A 19,060-nucleotide genomic window follows, 5' to 3' on the forward strand; every position below is an offset into this window, starting at 1 on the left:
TGTATGCCATTTAAAAACACTTTTTTTTTTAATTTCTATATTATAAACATAAAATAATAAGTAATGAGCACTTTCTACTCAAGCAATAAAAAGCCCAAATATATTAATCCTACGTTCAGCAAAGTGGCATAAAAATCATCTGGTAAGTATGCGGTACGTTGTTTATATCCTGGATATACATTATTTAAAAAGTTACATCGTCAAAAACCACAGAATAATGAAAAAGCTGAATATATTGTTTTTTTCAGTTGACCTATGACAAATTGTGACCTGTAGATTTCAAATATTCTGATTTACTATAAGAGGTGGGATTAGATTCATTTTATTCATGCCTAACTCATCTATGCATTAATAATATCATCCTCTTAACTTTGACCTAATGCTTTTTAATAAGAAATTTTAATACTGAAGTACTATTTTATTATTTTTTCTAAAGATGTTTGTCACTACTTTTAAATTGTTAAATGCTGAGGACAATAGCAAAAAGTTTATTTTCTATACTATACAATTAACAATTATATGTTCAGCTATATATGTAATGAAATATTTTGGTCTGTGGAAATATCATATGTCAATAAACGATAGTAAATAATGACAAAACCAAACGTTTCTCAGAAGTAAAATGAAGCAGTGGTTCATTTAATCCCATATTAGTATTTATCAAAATGTGTAGCAAGTCTGACAGAGTTTGCAGAAGATCCCAGTGAGTGTATGGCAGAATTTTCTAAATTAAATATCGTAATCCAGGTCATAAATAGAACTTTATACGTTTCATATTATATACCTCTATTTTGGTTACCTCAAGGACCATCTGCTGAACGCCTCCTACATTGCCAACCCCTTTAGACCCTCCTCACCCTCAGCATTCCTCCAGGACACACCATAAACCAGTATATTGAAGTGGTGGAATGTTTTGCCTCCTGCGTCAGCAGGCTGTCTGCTTCTCTGAGAGAATCCCCATTAAAGGAGAATCATAGAGGAAAATAAAGATGCTTCGCAATAGGATATAGCGTTAGCCTAAACTGATTCCCCTCAGTGTTGAAATATGTCAGGGTTCTTTGTTATTCTATAGAAGAAAGAGAGGACTTCTTTCTTCCTAACATCAAATGGAAGTCCTCTTCAGTCTAATTTGCCAGCTTAGGTCACTGACCCACCTATGGACCAAGTTCGCTTCCCAACCACCATGATTTGGACTGATCAGATGTCTTGCCCTGGAGCTAGAAATGAGTATATCTCCCCTAGAATCACAATGACAGGTGCATGCCTAAGCAAAATCGGTCCATTAAGTTGTAAGAGCAGAGGAGTCATCTTTGGTGGAAATTTGTTCGTTGTGCAACTTAATAAACGGTACTGTAATCTTCTTGACTATTTGGCTTTTGATCTCAAAACTTTAATTTTCTCTGCTACAGGGAGGTAGTCTTCAATCATATTTTTTGTTACCTTTTTCAAACTGTATCATAGTAATTTGGAATATTGTTTTTAAACTACTTCCTGTTAAGAGATAATATATTTTAGGCAGAATAACAGAAAGAAAACACGCTTTATTTTTTAAAAGAACAATCAAATGAGTATAAAATAGAGAAGTCACATTAAAAATTTACTCAGCATGATTTTTGTTCTGTATGTTGGACGTGAAGATAATGCTAGCAGAATAAATCCAACTTTTCAGAAAGTTAAAAAACTTAAGACCAATAATCAAGAAAAGCCATAATCTAAAATTTATTAACTGTATGGTCGGTATGTTTAATAAATATGAGCCAGGTAAACAAACAATTGACTTATTGAATACCAAAATAATATCTTCTTAACTCTTTAATACATCCATTTAGGTTTGATGTAAATAAACCCAGAATTTCATCTTTCTAGATCTAAATAATTATTTCCTTTCAAATATCCATCCAGTGTTAGACCTTTATTGATATTATAAACAGTCTTAGAAGACATAGGGTTTTCTCCCTTCAGCCCATCTTCCTTCCATAGCCAGTTACCGTGACCTAATAATTACCTTATAGTTTGAGACACTGATCCCTATAGATGTCTGGGAAACAATCTATATCTTGAGCTAGAGCTTCCTAGCAACCGCAAATCACCCACACAGTGGATAACTTATTTGCAATAAAACAAGTTGAATAAGTTGAATAATCAAGCTGGTTGAATAAGGACATTGAGCCAGATGCCTAGACACAACCTCTGAGGTTCAATTCCATTTCTCTTCCTCAAAGTATAGGCTACCTTATGAGAGACCATCTTTTTAAGTTTTATTAGTGACATATGCCAAAACTACAGCACCTGTTTTTATTCAACACATTCATAAGTAACTGTTGGCCTAGAAAACTGAGTTAAATCTCAACCAGAAAAAGTTATAGTTATTGACCTTCTCTTATTACAGTTTGTTATATACTCAACATTAAATGATAGATTACAGCTGTGTTGGGACTTTCTTTTGAGTTTATTTGCTCCATGGTACTTTATTTTTTTTTTTTTTTCATTAGTGTATGGAATATATTGGGCCAATAGGTTTTTTTGCCCAACTGATAATTTTGCAACGTTCACTGAAACTTATAAACTTGTAAAACATGGAAAGCAATTGACATAAAGTGTCATAATATTTGCCTGGAAACTTGTAATTGAAGGGTCATAAGTGGCAGTGCACTTTTGTAATCAGCCAACATTGCTTTCAAAATTTAAATTCTGGAGTGCAAGCTCTGCACATTATCCATTAAATTGTCATAAAACATGGTATATGTTTCCTCTTCCTGAAGATCCCAAAGCAGACATGCTTTCCTCAAATCCTCAAGGGCAGATTCTTTTTTCACAATATGCATTTTAACATTTTTATTCACACATAGAGTAGTGTACCACAGAGCTAGCCTCCATACTCCTTTGAAGGTGTTGTTCCTAAAAAATGCAAAACGGTAATACTGCTTATGACAACATCCATTCATAGTGAAAGGGAGAACACATATTTCAAAAAATGGAGTATCCATTAACTAAACTAGAATAGGAAGGGTTTCTCTTGTTAATTTAAACAAAGGCTGTCCCATTTTTGTGATGGGAGGTTATTGTATCTCTACCGATGAAAAGCAGAAAGAAAATAAAAATTGACCAAAGTTCTCTTCCATCTCCCAGTAGTTACAGCAGTTATAAAAGGAAGTAAAACTATACTTCTTAGGTGATGCTTAAGCTAAACATAAAATATTTGCTCAAAAATACAGATCATGCAAAATGAGAAATTCCCGTCTCTTCCAATTCAATGTTATTATATTCATACCTCCCCTGATTAGTTTAATAATATTCTAGAAAAAAATGAGCCTGTTAGTAACCGAAGTGGTTTAATTAACCTAGAAAATCTTGTGTTTGAATTATGCCTGCATCTAATTATTTAATAAATAGAGGAATAATATGCTGTATTATATGGCTTTCTTTGGACAGATCAGTAGCTGCTTTTAGTATGACCAAGAGCAGCAGCTACACACAGTCTCTGGAATGACGCAAGACCTTTCATCTACAGGTTCTATTTATAGCTCTTTTTGGATGATCCGTGAAGAAAAGCCCGAGTAGTTCCACATGTAATTGCACTGGGTATGGTGTAATCAAGTCATGAATCACTGCCTTGACTGATTTTTTCCCCATGGAATATATGTGATAACGTAATGTCAAGTATTGGAATTGTCCTGTTCAGTTTCTTTTTCCCGATTCTCTGTTGTTAGCACATTTTGCTATAATGTACACTCAAATTTGTAGCAAAAGATTGCACTGTAGTGTACTTTGGTACATACTGATGACTTCTAAGTGATAAAATGATTTATGAACAATAAAGTTCCATAAAAATCCATATGATAGAAAAGAAAAAAAATCCATATCACATAATTAGGTCAAGTGCACAGAATCTGACGATTACTAGACACTATCACAAAATCACATGATGTTTTTTGGATCAATTTGTAACTGTGACACTGTATATAAATTTTAGACTAAACGTTTTGAAGTTTTAGAATCCTTCAAGTTGAAATAATGACAGATGTGATATCACCATTAGGGCACATGGCAGTGTTGAACATAAAACTGCAGTTAGCCACATCTTATGGAGTAGCAATTATGTAGGGTGTCATTTCCTTAGAATTGCTTATATTTGTCATTCTGGTATTTTTGGAAAAAACTAAAGTGGAACATAAAGAAGCTTTGCAAAGAACCCTCTCTTTAAAATGTAGTTAAATCACCGTGGGGTACAGAATTCTGTAAAAGCCAAGGGAAAATAAAGAGGAAATATCACTTATAATTTATGACTTCTAGACTGATCAAAGATAGGTAAGCTAATATTAACTGCTTTCTGAAACTTTACATACATTGGAGTTTCTCTAAGTCTCGCATGAGTATGTAAAATAGTTATTATTATCCTGATTTACAAGTGAAGATATCCAGGACCTCAGTTTCAGTATTTTGCCAAAATCTACTCTGTAGTAAGTGACTGGGCTGGCATTTTAGTGCCAGCATTACTCCCCATAATTTTTTCCCCACAACATCACCATATAATTGTGTTCTTCATAGCCCTGAACTTTCCAAATCTTTCCTTTATTCTGAGCAGTTATTGTGACACTTGAAAGGGGTTACCTAAATGTTGTTTTGACGTTGTTAATATGTTTGGTCTTTGAAGAATATGAAAAGAGATTTCAGGCAATTCACATTCTAAAATGAATGAGCTGCTGAATAATGCAAGACTCATTTTCTCATGTATTATACCAGCAACTTCACCTTTCAGGGTTTTTTTCTCTAAGTTCAAAGGCTGTCTGTTATTTTGGTTTCTTTCCCTAAGAAGTTCTGATTTCATAGTATTAATGCCATTGGCGCTGAATGTGCTACTTTCATTACTGAGATTTCATTTGTGAATTTCATATTTAACATTGACCTAGAGCTAAAAATAGCATTAGATCCACTCTGTGGAACCTCTAACAAACCAATACATTCGAGCTCTCTCTAATAAAAGTATTTCCATCTTTTTGTTATTAGAATATAGACATGATTTTCCACTATTTGATAATGTAGTTGTCAATTCTCCTAACCACCAAGGGGAATTTTGGACCAGCTAAATAAAACAACATGTGCCCTCAAGTGGGTTAGGGTTGATGTTGACAAGACATGTGATACCCAAGCCTTAACAAGGGCTTATTTTATGCCAAACACTCTTGTACATGTTTTGTATGTATTATTTTTTCCCTCATAACATCATTTTCCTTCATAACAACCCCATATCTTAGACACTATCGTTTCTACATTGTACAAACAAAGAAACTATGGAACTGGAGACCTGCTGCCCAAGGTCGTACAGCCAGGAAGTGGTCAAGCCAGAATTGTAAGGCAGGCAGTCAGCCTCCACAGTCCAAGTTCTTCACCGCCTTTCAGAACTGCCTAAAGCACGGCCCCTGCATTGTGTATAGGTCATCTGTAGAGCTGAAAGTCATCATTTCACTGGAACTTGCCTGAAGAAGTTGTTGGAGGATATAAAATAAGAGAAAAATAAGGGTATTGTTGTATGTCAAGATAGACTAGTCCATGCCTCAGTAGCAAATAACTCCAGTATCTCAGAGGCATCTGAGTTATTTCTCACTCACTTAAAGTTCACCCTGAGTCCAGGAGACTCTCCAGGGCGGGAGTCCCTCAGGAAGTCATTCAGCAACACAGGCTGCACTGACTGTGTGGAAGCACCATCTGGTCAATCATCCTTTTCCCGACCACCACAACAGAGGAAGGAGCGACTGCAGACTCCTTGCTGTGTTTGTACCTCAGCCCCTCTATGCATATTGGCCAAAACTAGTGACGTGGCCCTGCAGATAGTCCCCTTATGCCCAGAAAGGAAAGGAGATCACCATATGGGTGAGTGCCAGTCATGCCATCACTGTTTTTAAAGGGGTAATTTTTTGATATGTGTATAATTTGAATATGTTATAAACTATTATAGACCTCCTTTCCTTTCCTTTTCATTTTACCTGATGTTCATTTAATCCCATCATAAATTAGGATGCCATCTTATTTAAACAAAGATGGAGAGGAAAGAAGTGAATCTAACAACAGCCCTGCTAACAACTTGGTGGAGGGAATTGACAACATTTACTAAGATGAAGGATGAGTTTTATTACAGCCTTTACCTACCATATTTTTGTTCCATCTGAGGATACATACTACCCTACACTTTATAGTTCAACATTTTAGTGCTGCATACTAAGTTTTCATCATAAATAAAGATGTTTTTCGGTAAATTAGTTTACTATATGAATAATTATCCCCATAAGAATAGATAAACCTAATTTGAAGACACACACTTATTTATCCAGAATAGCCAAAGAAATATGAAAATCTACTATAGAAATTTAGGTCATTGATGATGTAAATTATGACGTGTATTTACAATATTAATTTAGAGGGCAGTATATTAGGATAAAAGTGTAAATTTGACACTCAAATTTACTCGCCTGGATTTTAGTCTCAATTTCCTCCGCTCGCAAGTATTCCTGGTCAAATTGCTTAACCAAGTCTGAGGCTTATTTTAAAATGAAGATAAAGGTGCCACTCTTTCCTACCTAGTAGGGCCCTTGGGTCATTATCATCCTCCCCTTGTATATTCTGGGCTCACTCAATTCTCCTCTACATGTAAGGGGCAAGGAGAGTAGTATCAACAGAAGGATGTTGCAATTGCCCAAACCTCAAATGAACTTTGAAGGCATAAGGACTATAAGATTCAGCTCTTTCCCAGGCAGCAGTGCTGAAAGGTAAAATGGATGAGGCAACATGGATAGGCAACTTCAGGAGATTCAACAAGTCTGCAGCCTTCAAAGCTATTGAATAGGCAGAATCACCAAATTATTCCACCTCATGCTTTGCATATGTCAGAAACACCCCCCAAACTCTTCCTCAGAGCATCCTCTAGGTTGGAGCTTAGTAGACTAGGTATGGCAGCGTAGCTGATTACCGTTTACTCTAGGTTTTGTTTTAAATTCGATTGTGTTACTTGTATGGGATAAAAGCTGACACAGAGTGGGTTACACACATAGTGCAGCTCAGTCAATCTTCTGCTTTGTTTAGTTGCTCAAACTCCAACTCCTTTTCAGCTCCTGTCTTTCAGTGGTCACAAAAAATAGAAATAATGTGCATTCCCCTTGCTTTAGTTTGTCTATTCCTTCACAAGGTCTTCGTCCTATACTTGTTACCCAAATTACCTGGTTTCACACATTTTATTTCTACTAGAGTAACATTGATAAACTTAACCATTCCCCACTACCACCCAATTCCCTAACATTTTTCTCTGGGTTTCTCCTCTAAAGGGGAACACTTTCCAACATATTGTGATAAGGTCCTAATGATGTAATGAATGTAAAAGTACTTTACGAATAGTAAAGCCTCAAACAAATGCAAATCATCATCATCAATTTGTGATACTTCTTTCCGAATTTCCTTGCTAATCTGGTGGTTTGATTTGTATTTGTCTAGGTTAATGCTAATGATTCATCTCATTTATAAAGTAATTATTTTACTTAGATGTCTTTGTAGTTACTATTATCATCAGCATAATGATTTTCTTAGAAACTTGCCAGTTCATATGTAGAAGTCTCATGTTTGATTTAGTAAGTTTTGTGAATTAGCAAGTCAGAAAATGAACACGATAGAATTCTGAGGTGACTACAACAGAAAAGCACAGTTTATTACACTGTTTTGACAAGTATAGCTTAGTTTTAATTATTTATGATAATGTTTAATAACACATGAGTAAATTCATTTAGAATATAATTTGTCAAAATAAAGTCTAATACTATTAGGCTTTTATAAATCTTAAAATATTTGTTCAAATAAGAGATTAAATCATCAAGCTTTTGTTTAAAAAAGAGAATGCCTACATTTGTGGTTAAAAACATCATTTATCAGTGATGTTATTAAAATCTGACAAAGCATTAACTATTGTTTTGCTTTAAACAAAATCTGTGATATATTTAGTACATGTTTCAGTGAAGTACCTTTCGGGACTAAGAACTAAAGTTCTTTGATTACAGTGGTTTATGGCTTATACATAAGTAAAGAAATATTGCTAATAACGATAACTGCCCAAGATTATCATCTGAAACTATTATTTTCTACAAATTCAAACTCTTTAGGAGAAAAATAGAATATTTGGATTTATTTTACCTTCTTTTTAAAACTTCATGGTTATATCAAATCACGACTATATTCTGCTTGATATTTGAAATACAGTACTGATGTTCCTTTTTTTTGATAGTTTTCTTTTTCTGAGGGGACTTACTATCTATAATTAGTATTACAGAGAATTAATATTAAAAACAGCTCCTCCATATGACTTCCCAATAAATCTTCTGGTCATCAAATCTCCAATTTTCAGTTGTATTTAACTTCTGCATCTCTCTTATTCCTTTTATCCAAGTAATTTGAATTTTTTGCCAAGTCCTTTTTTTTTTGTAATGTCATTCCCAATGACACTCTCCTCAGAGAGGCTTTTATCCCCTCAGTTCTGACGTTACATTTGCCACCTGCCTGGTCACTCGACCTCTTACCTGAGCTTCCACACCATTCTGCAGGTATCCAACAGAGAAATTTTCCTTTCATCATTTCATCTCAATCCAGAAATTTCGAAGGCTCAGGACAATCTGCTCTTTAAATCTTAACTCTGGGCTTGGCAGTTCTAACGAAAACTCTTTCAAGGTTTCTTTTATAACCTCCCAGTCGAGGGAGCCCAACGTTGATAAGACTGCTCCAGCCACGTAGTCTAAATTACTGTCCCCCTGACGTGCCTTACTCGTTGCCTACTGCTGCACCTTCTCTTGGACATGTGGCCCCAGCCTGAAATAATTTCTCCTTTCTGTTATGGTTTTGTAAATCTTGCTCTGTAGATTTCTACCATTCATCCAAATCCTCTCCTAATCAATCAATCAATAAAAAAATAATTTAAAAAAACATCACAGTGGTAAAATGGGTCCAACAAAGGTAAAAATTAAAAAAAACAAAACATAAAAATATATATGGGAAAAATAGCCTCCTAGTAATTAAATAAATATAAATTTAGGTCTATATCTTCTCTTAAATTAACAATATTATATAAAGGCAGTTATTTACCATATCTACTTTCACTGGCAAAAACCATAGGGTATTAGAGTAGAAGAAACTTACAGTGATTAAATTCAGTCCCTTCACTTAATAGGTTCCTAGTAGAACAAATAAACTTATATGCAAATTCATGTACAGAAATGTAAATCTCCTCACTTGATATAAGATTTATTCCTATTGCCTTAAAACAAGCAGTTCCCATAGAAGACAGATTGCTACAAATGGGTGTGTAAGAATCAGAATCTTGGTGGAGAAGAAGAAATAAGCAAGAAAATTCGAGCTAATAATGTAAAGTGCAGTCACATATGCAAAAAGTGCTAGGCAAAAAGAAGGAAGAGAAGTGAGCAGAAAATTGAAATAAAGAAATAAGCAATTAAAATCTTGTACTTAAAAATCGACCTGAATACAGTGGAATAAAATGCAGGTTGTGCACTTAAATGAATATGTAAGGGTTTAATTGTGCTTTTTCACCACTTAGATTAAGATTATATAACATGTCACTCTTATATTTTACGTTTTCGCTATTTTTTTTTTTTTAATTTGAAGATACACTGTACTTTAACTAGCAACATGGGAAAAAGCTGCTTTTTCCTCCCAGGGATGAGGATATAGCTGATCAGAGGGATTTCTGAGAGACAGGTCTGCCTATAAATGTTCCTCTGAGGATGAGGATTTTAGTTAGGTTTATGTGTAGTCTTTCAATTGCATGCATTTAAGATCCATGTCATGCTAAGCTCTGTCCAAATCACTACGATGATGTAGATGGGAACAATAATGAGTCCTCTCTGCTGGCAAGAACTGCAGCGCCGGATTCAAAGATAAAATAAAAGAGATAAATACAATTTGTAGCTGGAATTGTACAGACAGCATTCTCCTGAAACCTCCCTAAACCTGTCTCCAATCACTGGAATAAGTATACAAAGTTATGAGTTTTCTTCCCATTGAGAAAATTCTAATTATTTTTCCATGGTTATGTTCAGCATTTACGTCAGATTTATTTCCTAAGCCTGGTGAACTGAAGCCTCATGTTGTTTTATTTCCTGCCGAGTGCCTATCATGTAAACTGAGTACGGGACATTCTTTCTGTTGTGTTTGATAAAATCATTTTGGTAAAGATACAGCAGCCATCTCAATATATATTTGTTGACTGAATTCATAGAATGAACAACCAAGTGTAAAGTATTTTATTGATTACCATTTCTTATTCTCACAGCTTTTTCTATTGCTCTTTTTTAATGTATTGTTCCTTGCAATGTTGGGAGAGATTGGAGTGAATGTCCAAAGTCTTTGAAAAGACTATTTATCTATCTTTGGTTCAGTGTGTGGAGAGTTTCCTTATTAATAGTTAAAAAGTGTGACATTTACTTAGCTTACAGTTATAAATGTTGGTCCTCATAAATTTCCTAATCCATGAAATGAGGGAAGCAGTTCTGGATTTCTTGTACCCTATGGGCTGATGTAAATAGCTACTGATTATGCACACTAGCCCTTTAAAGCCCAGAAGAATGGAATTGGACTTTGCAGTATATACTACCTTAAGGTATCTTCCGAACTTTTCTATAATGAGTTAGATACTGATGATGCATCTGGACTTACATAAATGGTGGAGAAGAATAAAAGACACTTGTCGATTCTGAGCATGTGGTGCTGTGGAAGGCAGAATTTCCATCTGATCTTAGATCTTGGAAATGGGCAGTGATGGGGGGCAGGATTTCTATGAGTGTGGGAAACTGACTCCATTGGTTTCAGGTTCTCTTCTTTTCTCTCCTTTCCTGGCCTAGGGATGTGTTGCAAATCTAAAAGAGTGCAAGCTTCCTATAAAAGGGTGGCGCTAATTGCTCTGAAGAGAACCTGATTTTATTTTCCAGATGGAGAGATGAAGAAATCTGAGAACACATGTTCTAAAAATTCTTAGCATTGTATGGTATAGCAACTAGAGCGCCACTGTGCCGAGGAATGTTTTAGATCTCAGGAGCCTATTCCTCTGCTATCCTATATATACCAGTGTAGATCTCAATGCTGTCAGAATCCTCGGAAGATTTTACCTTAAGCCCCATCCTGGACCAATTAAATCAGAATCTCTTCATGGTGGGCCCAAACATCAGTATGTTTTAAAATTACCCAGGTGATTCCAGGATATCAGGATGATTAAGAACCACTAAATAATAGTGTACAGAGAACAGTACATCTTATGTTAATTATTTCATCCTAATTGCAATAGCATGAAATCAGTACTTATGGAGTCTATTCACATCTTTCTTTTCCCATATGAGCAAGAGACAGGAATGTACTTAGAAATCTATATTTTAAAGAGTTTATGTGAAGTATTAAAATCTTGTTTTGGTTAAGGCAGCATTATAAAAGTAATTAATTCCTGAGCTAGAGATCCATTTAAGGTAAATTTAAAGTGGGAAATATATGTCTTCTATGTATTACTTTACCACTCAAAGTTTCTAGGATTCGCTGAGTCAGTCTATTTTAAAAAGTGAAAAGTAAAATTTTGATATTAAACTGTGTCAAAGACCAAAAGTTGAGTAGTGTGCATTTTAAGAATATTGCTTAAGTATCAGTAATGTGCTCAGGTATCAGTAATCCTAAAACAATTATGAATATAGAATGTTATTCTAATTTTAGGACAATAATTCATTATCAGTCAGCTGTTGTTCAGATTTCCTGATAGGGCATTTAAGCTAAAGTATCAAATATAATATTCTGGCATTATTAGAAATCTTATATTCTTCATGGCCTCCCTCAAATTCTACTTTCTCAAGTCATGTTGATTAATTATAATAAACTCATATGTACCTTGGTATTTTCCACATGTACTTTAGACAAACTTTGTTTCTTTATCTTTTTCATTTTTATGCAAAGAAAGTAGAAATCAATTTTCAATGTTTAGAAAAATGATATTCTAAATAACCTCTAGATTATATTTTCTATTAATTATGTTTATGCTTTATAATTGGCTTATATTTTCCACACTAGCTTTAACACACTTCAAATTTTTCTTTATTTCTTTGTATTTATGCTCTTTAGCTGAGAAAGTAAAAGTCAATTTTTGACATGCAGGACATAAGCCAACAATAAGAACATATAATCATTAAAAGTCTTCAAATTCTATGTTAAATATTAAAATAGCAAAGAATGTAAATAATTCACAGTGCACTTTTCTGATCTTGTGGTAATTACTCCTAGAAATAAATATTGCCAGTTAATAAACTTGAACTAGAGCCTATCATGGGTTGATGTGGAGAGCAAAAGTTTGTGAAACATCCCAATCGAAAAAAATTATCAAGTATTGCAGCAGAGAAGATCCTGGTATGTCATTGATTGCCTCTTGCATAACAGAAAAGCCACTTTTGAAGAAGCACTTTTATTCACAGATTCACATTGTATCTTTTATCATTCCCCTTTAACAGTCATGCAGCGAAGTTCAGAGAAATGTAATCTAATCAAAGTGGGTATAAAAATGGCTCCAAACAGTCTTGGGAGTGATCCCACTAAAGAATAAAAAGAAGAGACCATTTTCACATTTATGAAAATTTAACTGAGAGTGACTTGCATTTTATTCTTTTCTGACTCAGAGAGCAACTTGGCAGGAGGATTTCTTTGGTTTAACTCTGGAGCACATTTAGACTAAAATGGACTTTGAGATTTTACATTTGATATTGCTGAACATGTCATCTCTATGCCTCCTGATGTGATGACGCTCTGATAGTCTCGCTGCATGGTTTTATCAGTTCCTAAAGAGGAAACTTGCAGTTTGACTTTGGGACCATAATATTTATTGGCCTTCTCTGCTTGGAATCTGGTGCTGATGATAGTGTATTTGGGCTGGAGACCTTCTGTGTCCTCTGGCCAAGATGCAGCTGTCAAAGCCGCATCATTGTTATTGGCGCTAAGGTGCAGATCATTCAAGCCGGCTCTTCAGATGCTGGAAATAAAACTTGCTGTTAGATTCCTTGAGTCTGTTCTTCCATAAAAAAACACAAGAGTTGTTTTTTTTTTTTTTTGAGTTGTTTAATTGCTATATCGTATACCTGATCTTTGAAAAGAGGCATTTGGGATTTTCAGGGATCTCTATCCAGAGAAGAGTTGTGTGCTTTGAAAGAGAGGGAGGTGGAGAGAAACTAAGATTACCAAGCAACCATTATATGCCATATTAGATATTTTACATATGCCATTTTATTTAATCCTTGTAACAACCCTTGTCAAAGAAAAATTGCACCAGACAGGTTAAATAGGCAGGGATGATTTTAAGACTATTGCAATAGAGGTCAAGATTACTGCAATGAGGGAGAAAGACTGAACTCAACTCACCTGAAACAAAAGACAGGGAGATTTTAGTGCTGTGGTTAGCTAGTGGAAATGACCTTCAGTGGAGGAGGTTAGGTTGGTCAGCGTGATTAGGCCCTCTGTTTTTGCTGATTGGTCCTTTTTGAAGTTAGGCTCCTCCCCTCCCTCAGAGATTGGGAGATAGGAGCAGGGAGTGCCATCTTTCTTGATGATTATGGTTCAAAAGGATGGCTCCGGGTTGAGAAAGACATTCCTGGGTTGTAAAACTGGCAAGAGGCTGAGAGAAGATTTACGTCTCAAAGGATAGAGACAGAATTTATAATTGAAAGGTTTCTAAAGTAAAAGCTTTAAGAAAAGGGAGGTCGGAGTCCTATAGTCAGGAAGAAATCTGTCTAAACTTTAGTCAAGCTGAAGGGAACACTAAGGCCATCTTGATCACCTAATTTAAGGTAAATATTTATTCCCCTTGTTACCAAGAGACTGAGGCTTGGAGAGGTTAAGATTACTTGCCCTGGATCTCCCAACTATTAAGTGACAGAGTTGTAACTTGACGACAATTCTGATCTGCTCCAAAACCTGTGAACTTCCCAATACACTTCAGTTTTGTAAAAATCCAGGTGAGAGTAGAACATTGGCCACGTTAAAAGTAAGTTTCACAGGCCGACCTGGCGGGGCAAGCGGTTAAGTGTGCGCGCTCAGCTGGGGTACCTTTAGAGTAAGAGCCGTCTAATCTGCTGCCTGTTATGTTCCTTAGTTCAAGTAAAGGCTTCTTACAGGCTGCAAATGATTCTCTTAGGATATTTGTGAAATGGCTTTAGGAAATACCCATTTTTCCTTCTTAAATGAAAATCATTTGTAGTACTTAGAAGTTAAGGCACCACTTTTGATAAGGGGAAGAAGGAAAGTTAAAATAACGTCAACTATTAATAAAGAAAGTTTCTTTCGTTAAACTCTTAAGAGAAACAAGGTATGAAAAAGAAGTCAGGGGCTCTGAAGGATAAGGGGCAATTCTGTTGCATATCAGACTTGGCAGCTGGGGAAGCGTCACCAGACTGATTCATGTGGCGGGCTATAAACCAATGGCCCAGGGAGACTGAAGTCTTCTTCCCAGTTGGTTAATGATCAAGTTTTTAGCTTCTAAGAATGGAAGAAAATATAAGTTTCTCTGCACAGACTCAGCATCCATGAAAATATTTAGCATTTTTCACTTTAATAATATTAGTCTTGATTTTTAATTTATCAAATGACACCCATCTATTTTTTCAGGATTTCTGATGACGGTAAAACATACCTCTTACCCTCCAGGAAAATCCTTTCTTGAATTTAGTAGCTGCCAGAGTTATACCTTCACTTTTCCCAGTCATGCATTTACTATAAGAAAAGTAGTCAGTGTTGCTCATTGTTCCCTGCTTTTAATCTTAGGATGTATGAAAGACAAAAGACTCCTTTGCTTTGCATAATGAATGCATCAAAAGCTTAGAAAATTCCCATCAAGTGTTCTAGTCATGGCTATCAGTTATTTATCTCAACTTTTCAATAGAATGGTGATTACTTGCTTTTCGTCTACCAAAAGGATCACTCTTTTGTAATAGCACTAATGAGCTCCTGGTTGGATTTTGATTGTCAGGAAATGATGTCCTTAGGATACCTTGCAGGAAATATCTTAAAACATCTTTATTTGAATATGCCAATGTTCTGGTAAACTTCAGACAGGAAAACTAAAAATGCTGTTATTATTGTTGAGGAAATAAAATGGAAAGTGTAAAGGAGACACTTGTTTTATTTTATGAGGTACAAGGAGCCATTATCACGTACTATAAACACTAGAAGGAAGATTGTAGATTGTATTAAGCATGTCTATTTCAAAAGGAGACCAGAATTAAACTAAATGTACATGCACAGCTTCAATTTTTTTAAGAGTTTGAGAAAATAGAAAGCAGAATTAAAGAAGGTACATGGACATTATCAAACACATTTAGTGTAAATTAGCATTTAGTTATAATAGTATCCTCAGGCCATTCTTACCTGATATCTGCAAATGATGCCAATATTTGTGGTGAGATTGCATGGAAAAGTTTTATCATTGTCTGTTCAAAATATCTTTTGCATTTATTTTTAGTCTTTGGCACTTCTTTTAAAAAGTCTTATAATTATATCTAACCTTGTATATGATAATCTCTTTCTGGAAAAACTTATACTGAAAAGACACAATTTTTATTAACATAAAAAACCTGAATAAAACCCTTTGATCTTAGCTTGATATTTCAAAACCAGGACAATGGCCTGATTTAAACAGCATTTCTTTTGGTGGTGGTTTGTTTTCAAATTCACAGTGGTTTGCTACAAGCTGATATATTTAAGGGCTTTGAACTTATAAAATGTTTGTCCTTCTAGAAGCAAATACCAATTTAGAAGTATCACAGTTATCTTGAAATAAGGATTACTGTTTCTCTTGTGATAGTGGCGTCTGAATTATAGGTCCTTCCAGACATAACCCTACAAATAACAAGATCGTTCCAATGAAGTTTTTCCAATCAATGTTTTGAAAGGAAGACTTAAAATTTACGTTTCCTTGTACAGCTTTGTTCTTTCAAGTGATTCCCTTAAATGGACTACAGAATTTCTAAATTTTCAGGAAGAATAAACTTTACAAAAGTAAACAGACTACACCTTGATGACTTGTAGAGGGGATGGGACACTGCGATATCACTTATTTGGGCACGTTGATCAGTTTAATCCTTACTAGCCCATCTGCCTCCTAATCCCAGGCAGTTTTGATGTGCCCTGGAAAAGTTGGAGCTATAGGAAGTCTTAAAGGTGAGGATTTCTGATAGCCCAAATTATTAAGCAAAACCCAGTGTTATTGTGACCCTAGAAGGCATAGAAATAGATGTTTTAGAACTTAGAGATTATTTGGGCCAAATTCTCCATTAAACATGAAGAACTGAACCCAGGACTCTTGAGTTCTGGTTAAGTGAGTTATTGCAGTATAGCTGCTTTTCCTCATTATTCCAAAAGTGGAAAGTAAGTCATATATGAAATTTGATGTGACGTATGTTGGAGGACCGGTATAGAAGAGGTTCGGGTGTACTCACTGATTCCTCAGTGCAAAGTGAAGGCAAGTCAAATTCCTTTTCTCATTTCCAAGCTTGTCAATCGGTGGCTGGACAAGGAGTCCAAACCCCAGTTGTAATCAGAGAACAAGCTGATAATGCAAATGAAGTTGGATGTTTGTGCAAGAGAAAGGCAATAGGGAGTGGTGAGCAGGGCCCTTTGAAGACTCTCAGGGACCATAGACACTCTTACCTTCAGAGATCCTTCCCACGTGACATCACATAGGTTAAAGTACTCCCACATCCTACATGAAATAGAATTTGCGGTTAAACGTTTAGACGGACATTTAGAATTTCTTTTTGAAGTTATTTGGCTACAAATAACGGATTTGACTGACGGTTATCTGTAATGTCTTCATAATCATACGGACTTCATAATCAGAAATATGTAGGAATTTTTGCCAAGTGAGAAAACTGTTTTCAAGTGTAATAAATTTTATATATATAATAAATTAAGATGAATTAAATTAGCATAATGGTACATTTTGTAAGCATGTAATTAACTTCATTACCTTTATTTTGCAAAGGGTTTTTTTTTGTGCGTGTGTTTGTGTGTGTGTGTGTGTGTGAGGAAGATCAGCCCTGAACTAACATCCATGCCAATCCTCCTCCTCTTTTTTTTTTTTTTCTGCTGAGGAAGACTGGCCCTGAGCTAACATCAGTGCTGATCTTCCTCCATTTTATGTGGGACGCCGCCACAGCATGACCTGACAAGTGGTGCGTTGCTGCGCACCCGGGATCCGAACCCGGGCTGCCAGCAGCGGAGTGCGTGCACTCAACTGCTCTGCCATGGGGCCGGCCCCAACAAAGGATTTTTTTTAAATATATCATTTGGGGGGAATTAAGGGAGTCTCAAAATTATTGTTGGTTACTGAAAATCTCATAGGCCCTATTTACTCTGCCATATATCCAATGGAAAAAAAGTACTCGTCATGGAGGCATGTGACCAGCAGGAAAGCACATGGCCTTCCTAAAAGCATTAATATGAGAAATATTTAAAACTGCTCTGCCAGGTAGGCTGAACTACCATGTGCCTGATAGCTCACTCACCTTACCCCAGGTATGCCCAATCTCATTATAAGTACAGAAGTCTTCACAGCACTTATGACTACTGTGTTAGTTTCCTATTGCTGCTGTAACACATCACCACAAACTTAGTGGCTTAAAACAACACAAATGTATTATCTTCTAGCTCTAGTGATCCAAACCTAAAATGAGTTTCACTGGACTAAAATTAAGGAGTCAGTAAGGCTGTGTTCCTTTCTGGAGGCTCTAGATTAGGAGCCTCCTTTGCCTTTTCCAGCTTCTAGAAGCAGCCTGCATTCCTTGGCTCACAGCCCCTTCCTCCATCTTCAAAGCCGACAATGGCCAGTTGAGTCTTTCTCACATGGTCCTACTTTGATGCTTGCTCTTCTGCCTCCCTCTTCCACATTTAATGGACTCTTGTGATTATATTGGATTCACCTGGATAGTCCAGAATGATTTCTCATCTCAAGGTCAGTTTATTAGCAACTGTTATTTCATCTGCAACCTAATTCCCCTTTTCCAATGTAACCTAACGTATTCATGGATTCCCGGGATTAGGTTGTGGACATCTTTGGAGAGCCATTATTCTGTCTACCACAACTAGAATTGTTTTACTTTTTTGTTTATTTGTTTTTAACTGTTTCCTCCCACTGGAATATTACCTCAGCGAGAGTGGTAATCATGTCTGTCTCTTTTGCTTGCTAGTGCTCAAATATTGGTTGAATGAAGACTGAATAAATGAATGGAAAAGTATAAAGTATCTAACGTGCTGTTTGTTATGGTTTTAGGGTACACAATTAGTACTACACCTCATACTTATGTTAGGAACCATTTGAGATTTACACAAAGGTCCAGCATAAGGATATCAATATGTCACCTTTATTATTGTTGAGAGCTAGATCTCTACGCAGATCTAGGCCATATAGTCCTGCAGATAGTCCTCTTGGATTGGAAACAGTCAGCCATCAAGTCTGAAGCTGTGCTGGACAAAAGCCTACTTCTGCTACAGGTACAAACCTTGTAGTGTCAGGAGATAATCCATGAGAATACCTGCTCTGCGGGCAGAGAGATCTACAAAGAGTAGGGAGTTGAGCCAAGCATGATCATCCCTTATTCTTCCAAATTCACCAATTACATAACTCATGCTTCTTCTCACAGAAAAGAGTGAGGGGTTGGCAGAGAGAGGCCAGGAGTGTTACTCTATGGAGTCCCTCCTGTGGATGTTTGAGGTGAGAGGAAAGGCTCTAAGTTATCAGCCCTCATTCAACCACATGTGCAGTCTTTTTCTTTTTTCTTATTGATGAGCTTCCGGCTCTATGTTAGTGTTCCATAGATTACTACTGCCTGGGCTATTTTCAGACTCTTGAAAATATATTCTTTAATCTAGTTACATAAATGTAACGTACTGTACCTACAGTCTATACATACGCCATGCTTATAACTTTCCTTTCATGGGCTAGAAAAAAATATCCTGACCAATCTAGAAATGCTTTCAAGTATACACAAGAAATCTTAAATAT

General features: G+C 35.8%; 1 long non-coding RNA gene across 1 annotated transcript in view; it reads right to left on the reverse strand.

Annotated features, from left to right (window-relative positions):
• Positions 1-12,149: 12,149 nt before the first annotated feature.
• Positions 12,150-19,060, reverse strand: part of LOC131404484 (uncharacterized) — a 95,287-nt gene continuing 88,376 nt past the window's right edge. Inside the window, exons 3-4 of the long non-coding RNA XR_009219805.1 lie at positions 16,708-16,759; positions 12,150-13,039 (exon numbers count right to left, since the gene is read on the reverse strand). This is a non-coding gene — a long non-coding RNA (uncharacterized LOC131404484). The remainder of the gene's footprint in view (positions 13,040-16,707; positions 16,760-19,060) is intronic.

The sequence above is a fragment of the Diceros bicornis genome, chromosome 1 (genome assembly GCF_020826845.1).
Source record: "Diceros bicornis minor isolate mBicDic1 chromosome 1, mDicBic1.mat.cur, whole genome shotgun sequence".
NCBI classification, from domain to species: Eukaryota; Metazoa; Chordata; class Mammalia; order Perissodactyla; family Rhinocerotidae; genus Diceros; species Diceros bicornis.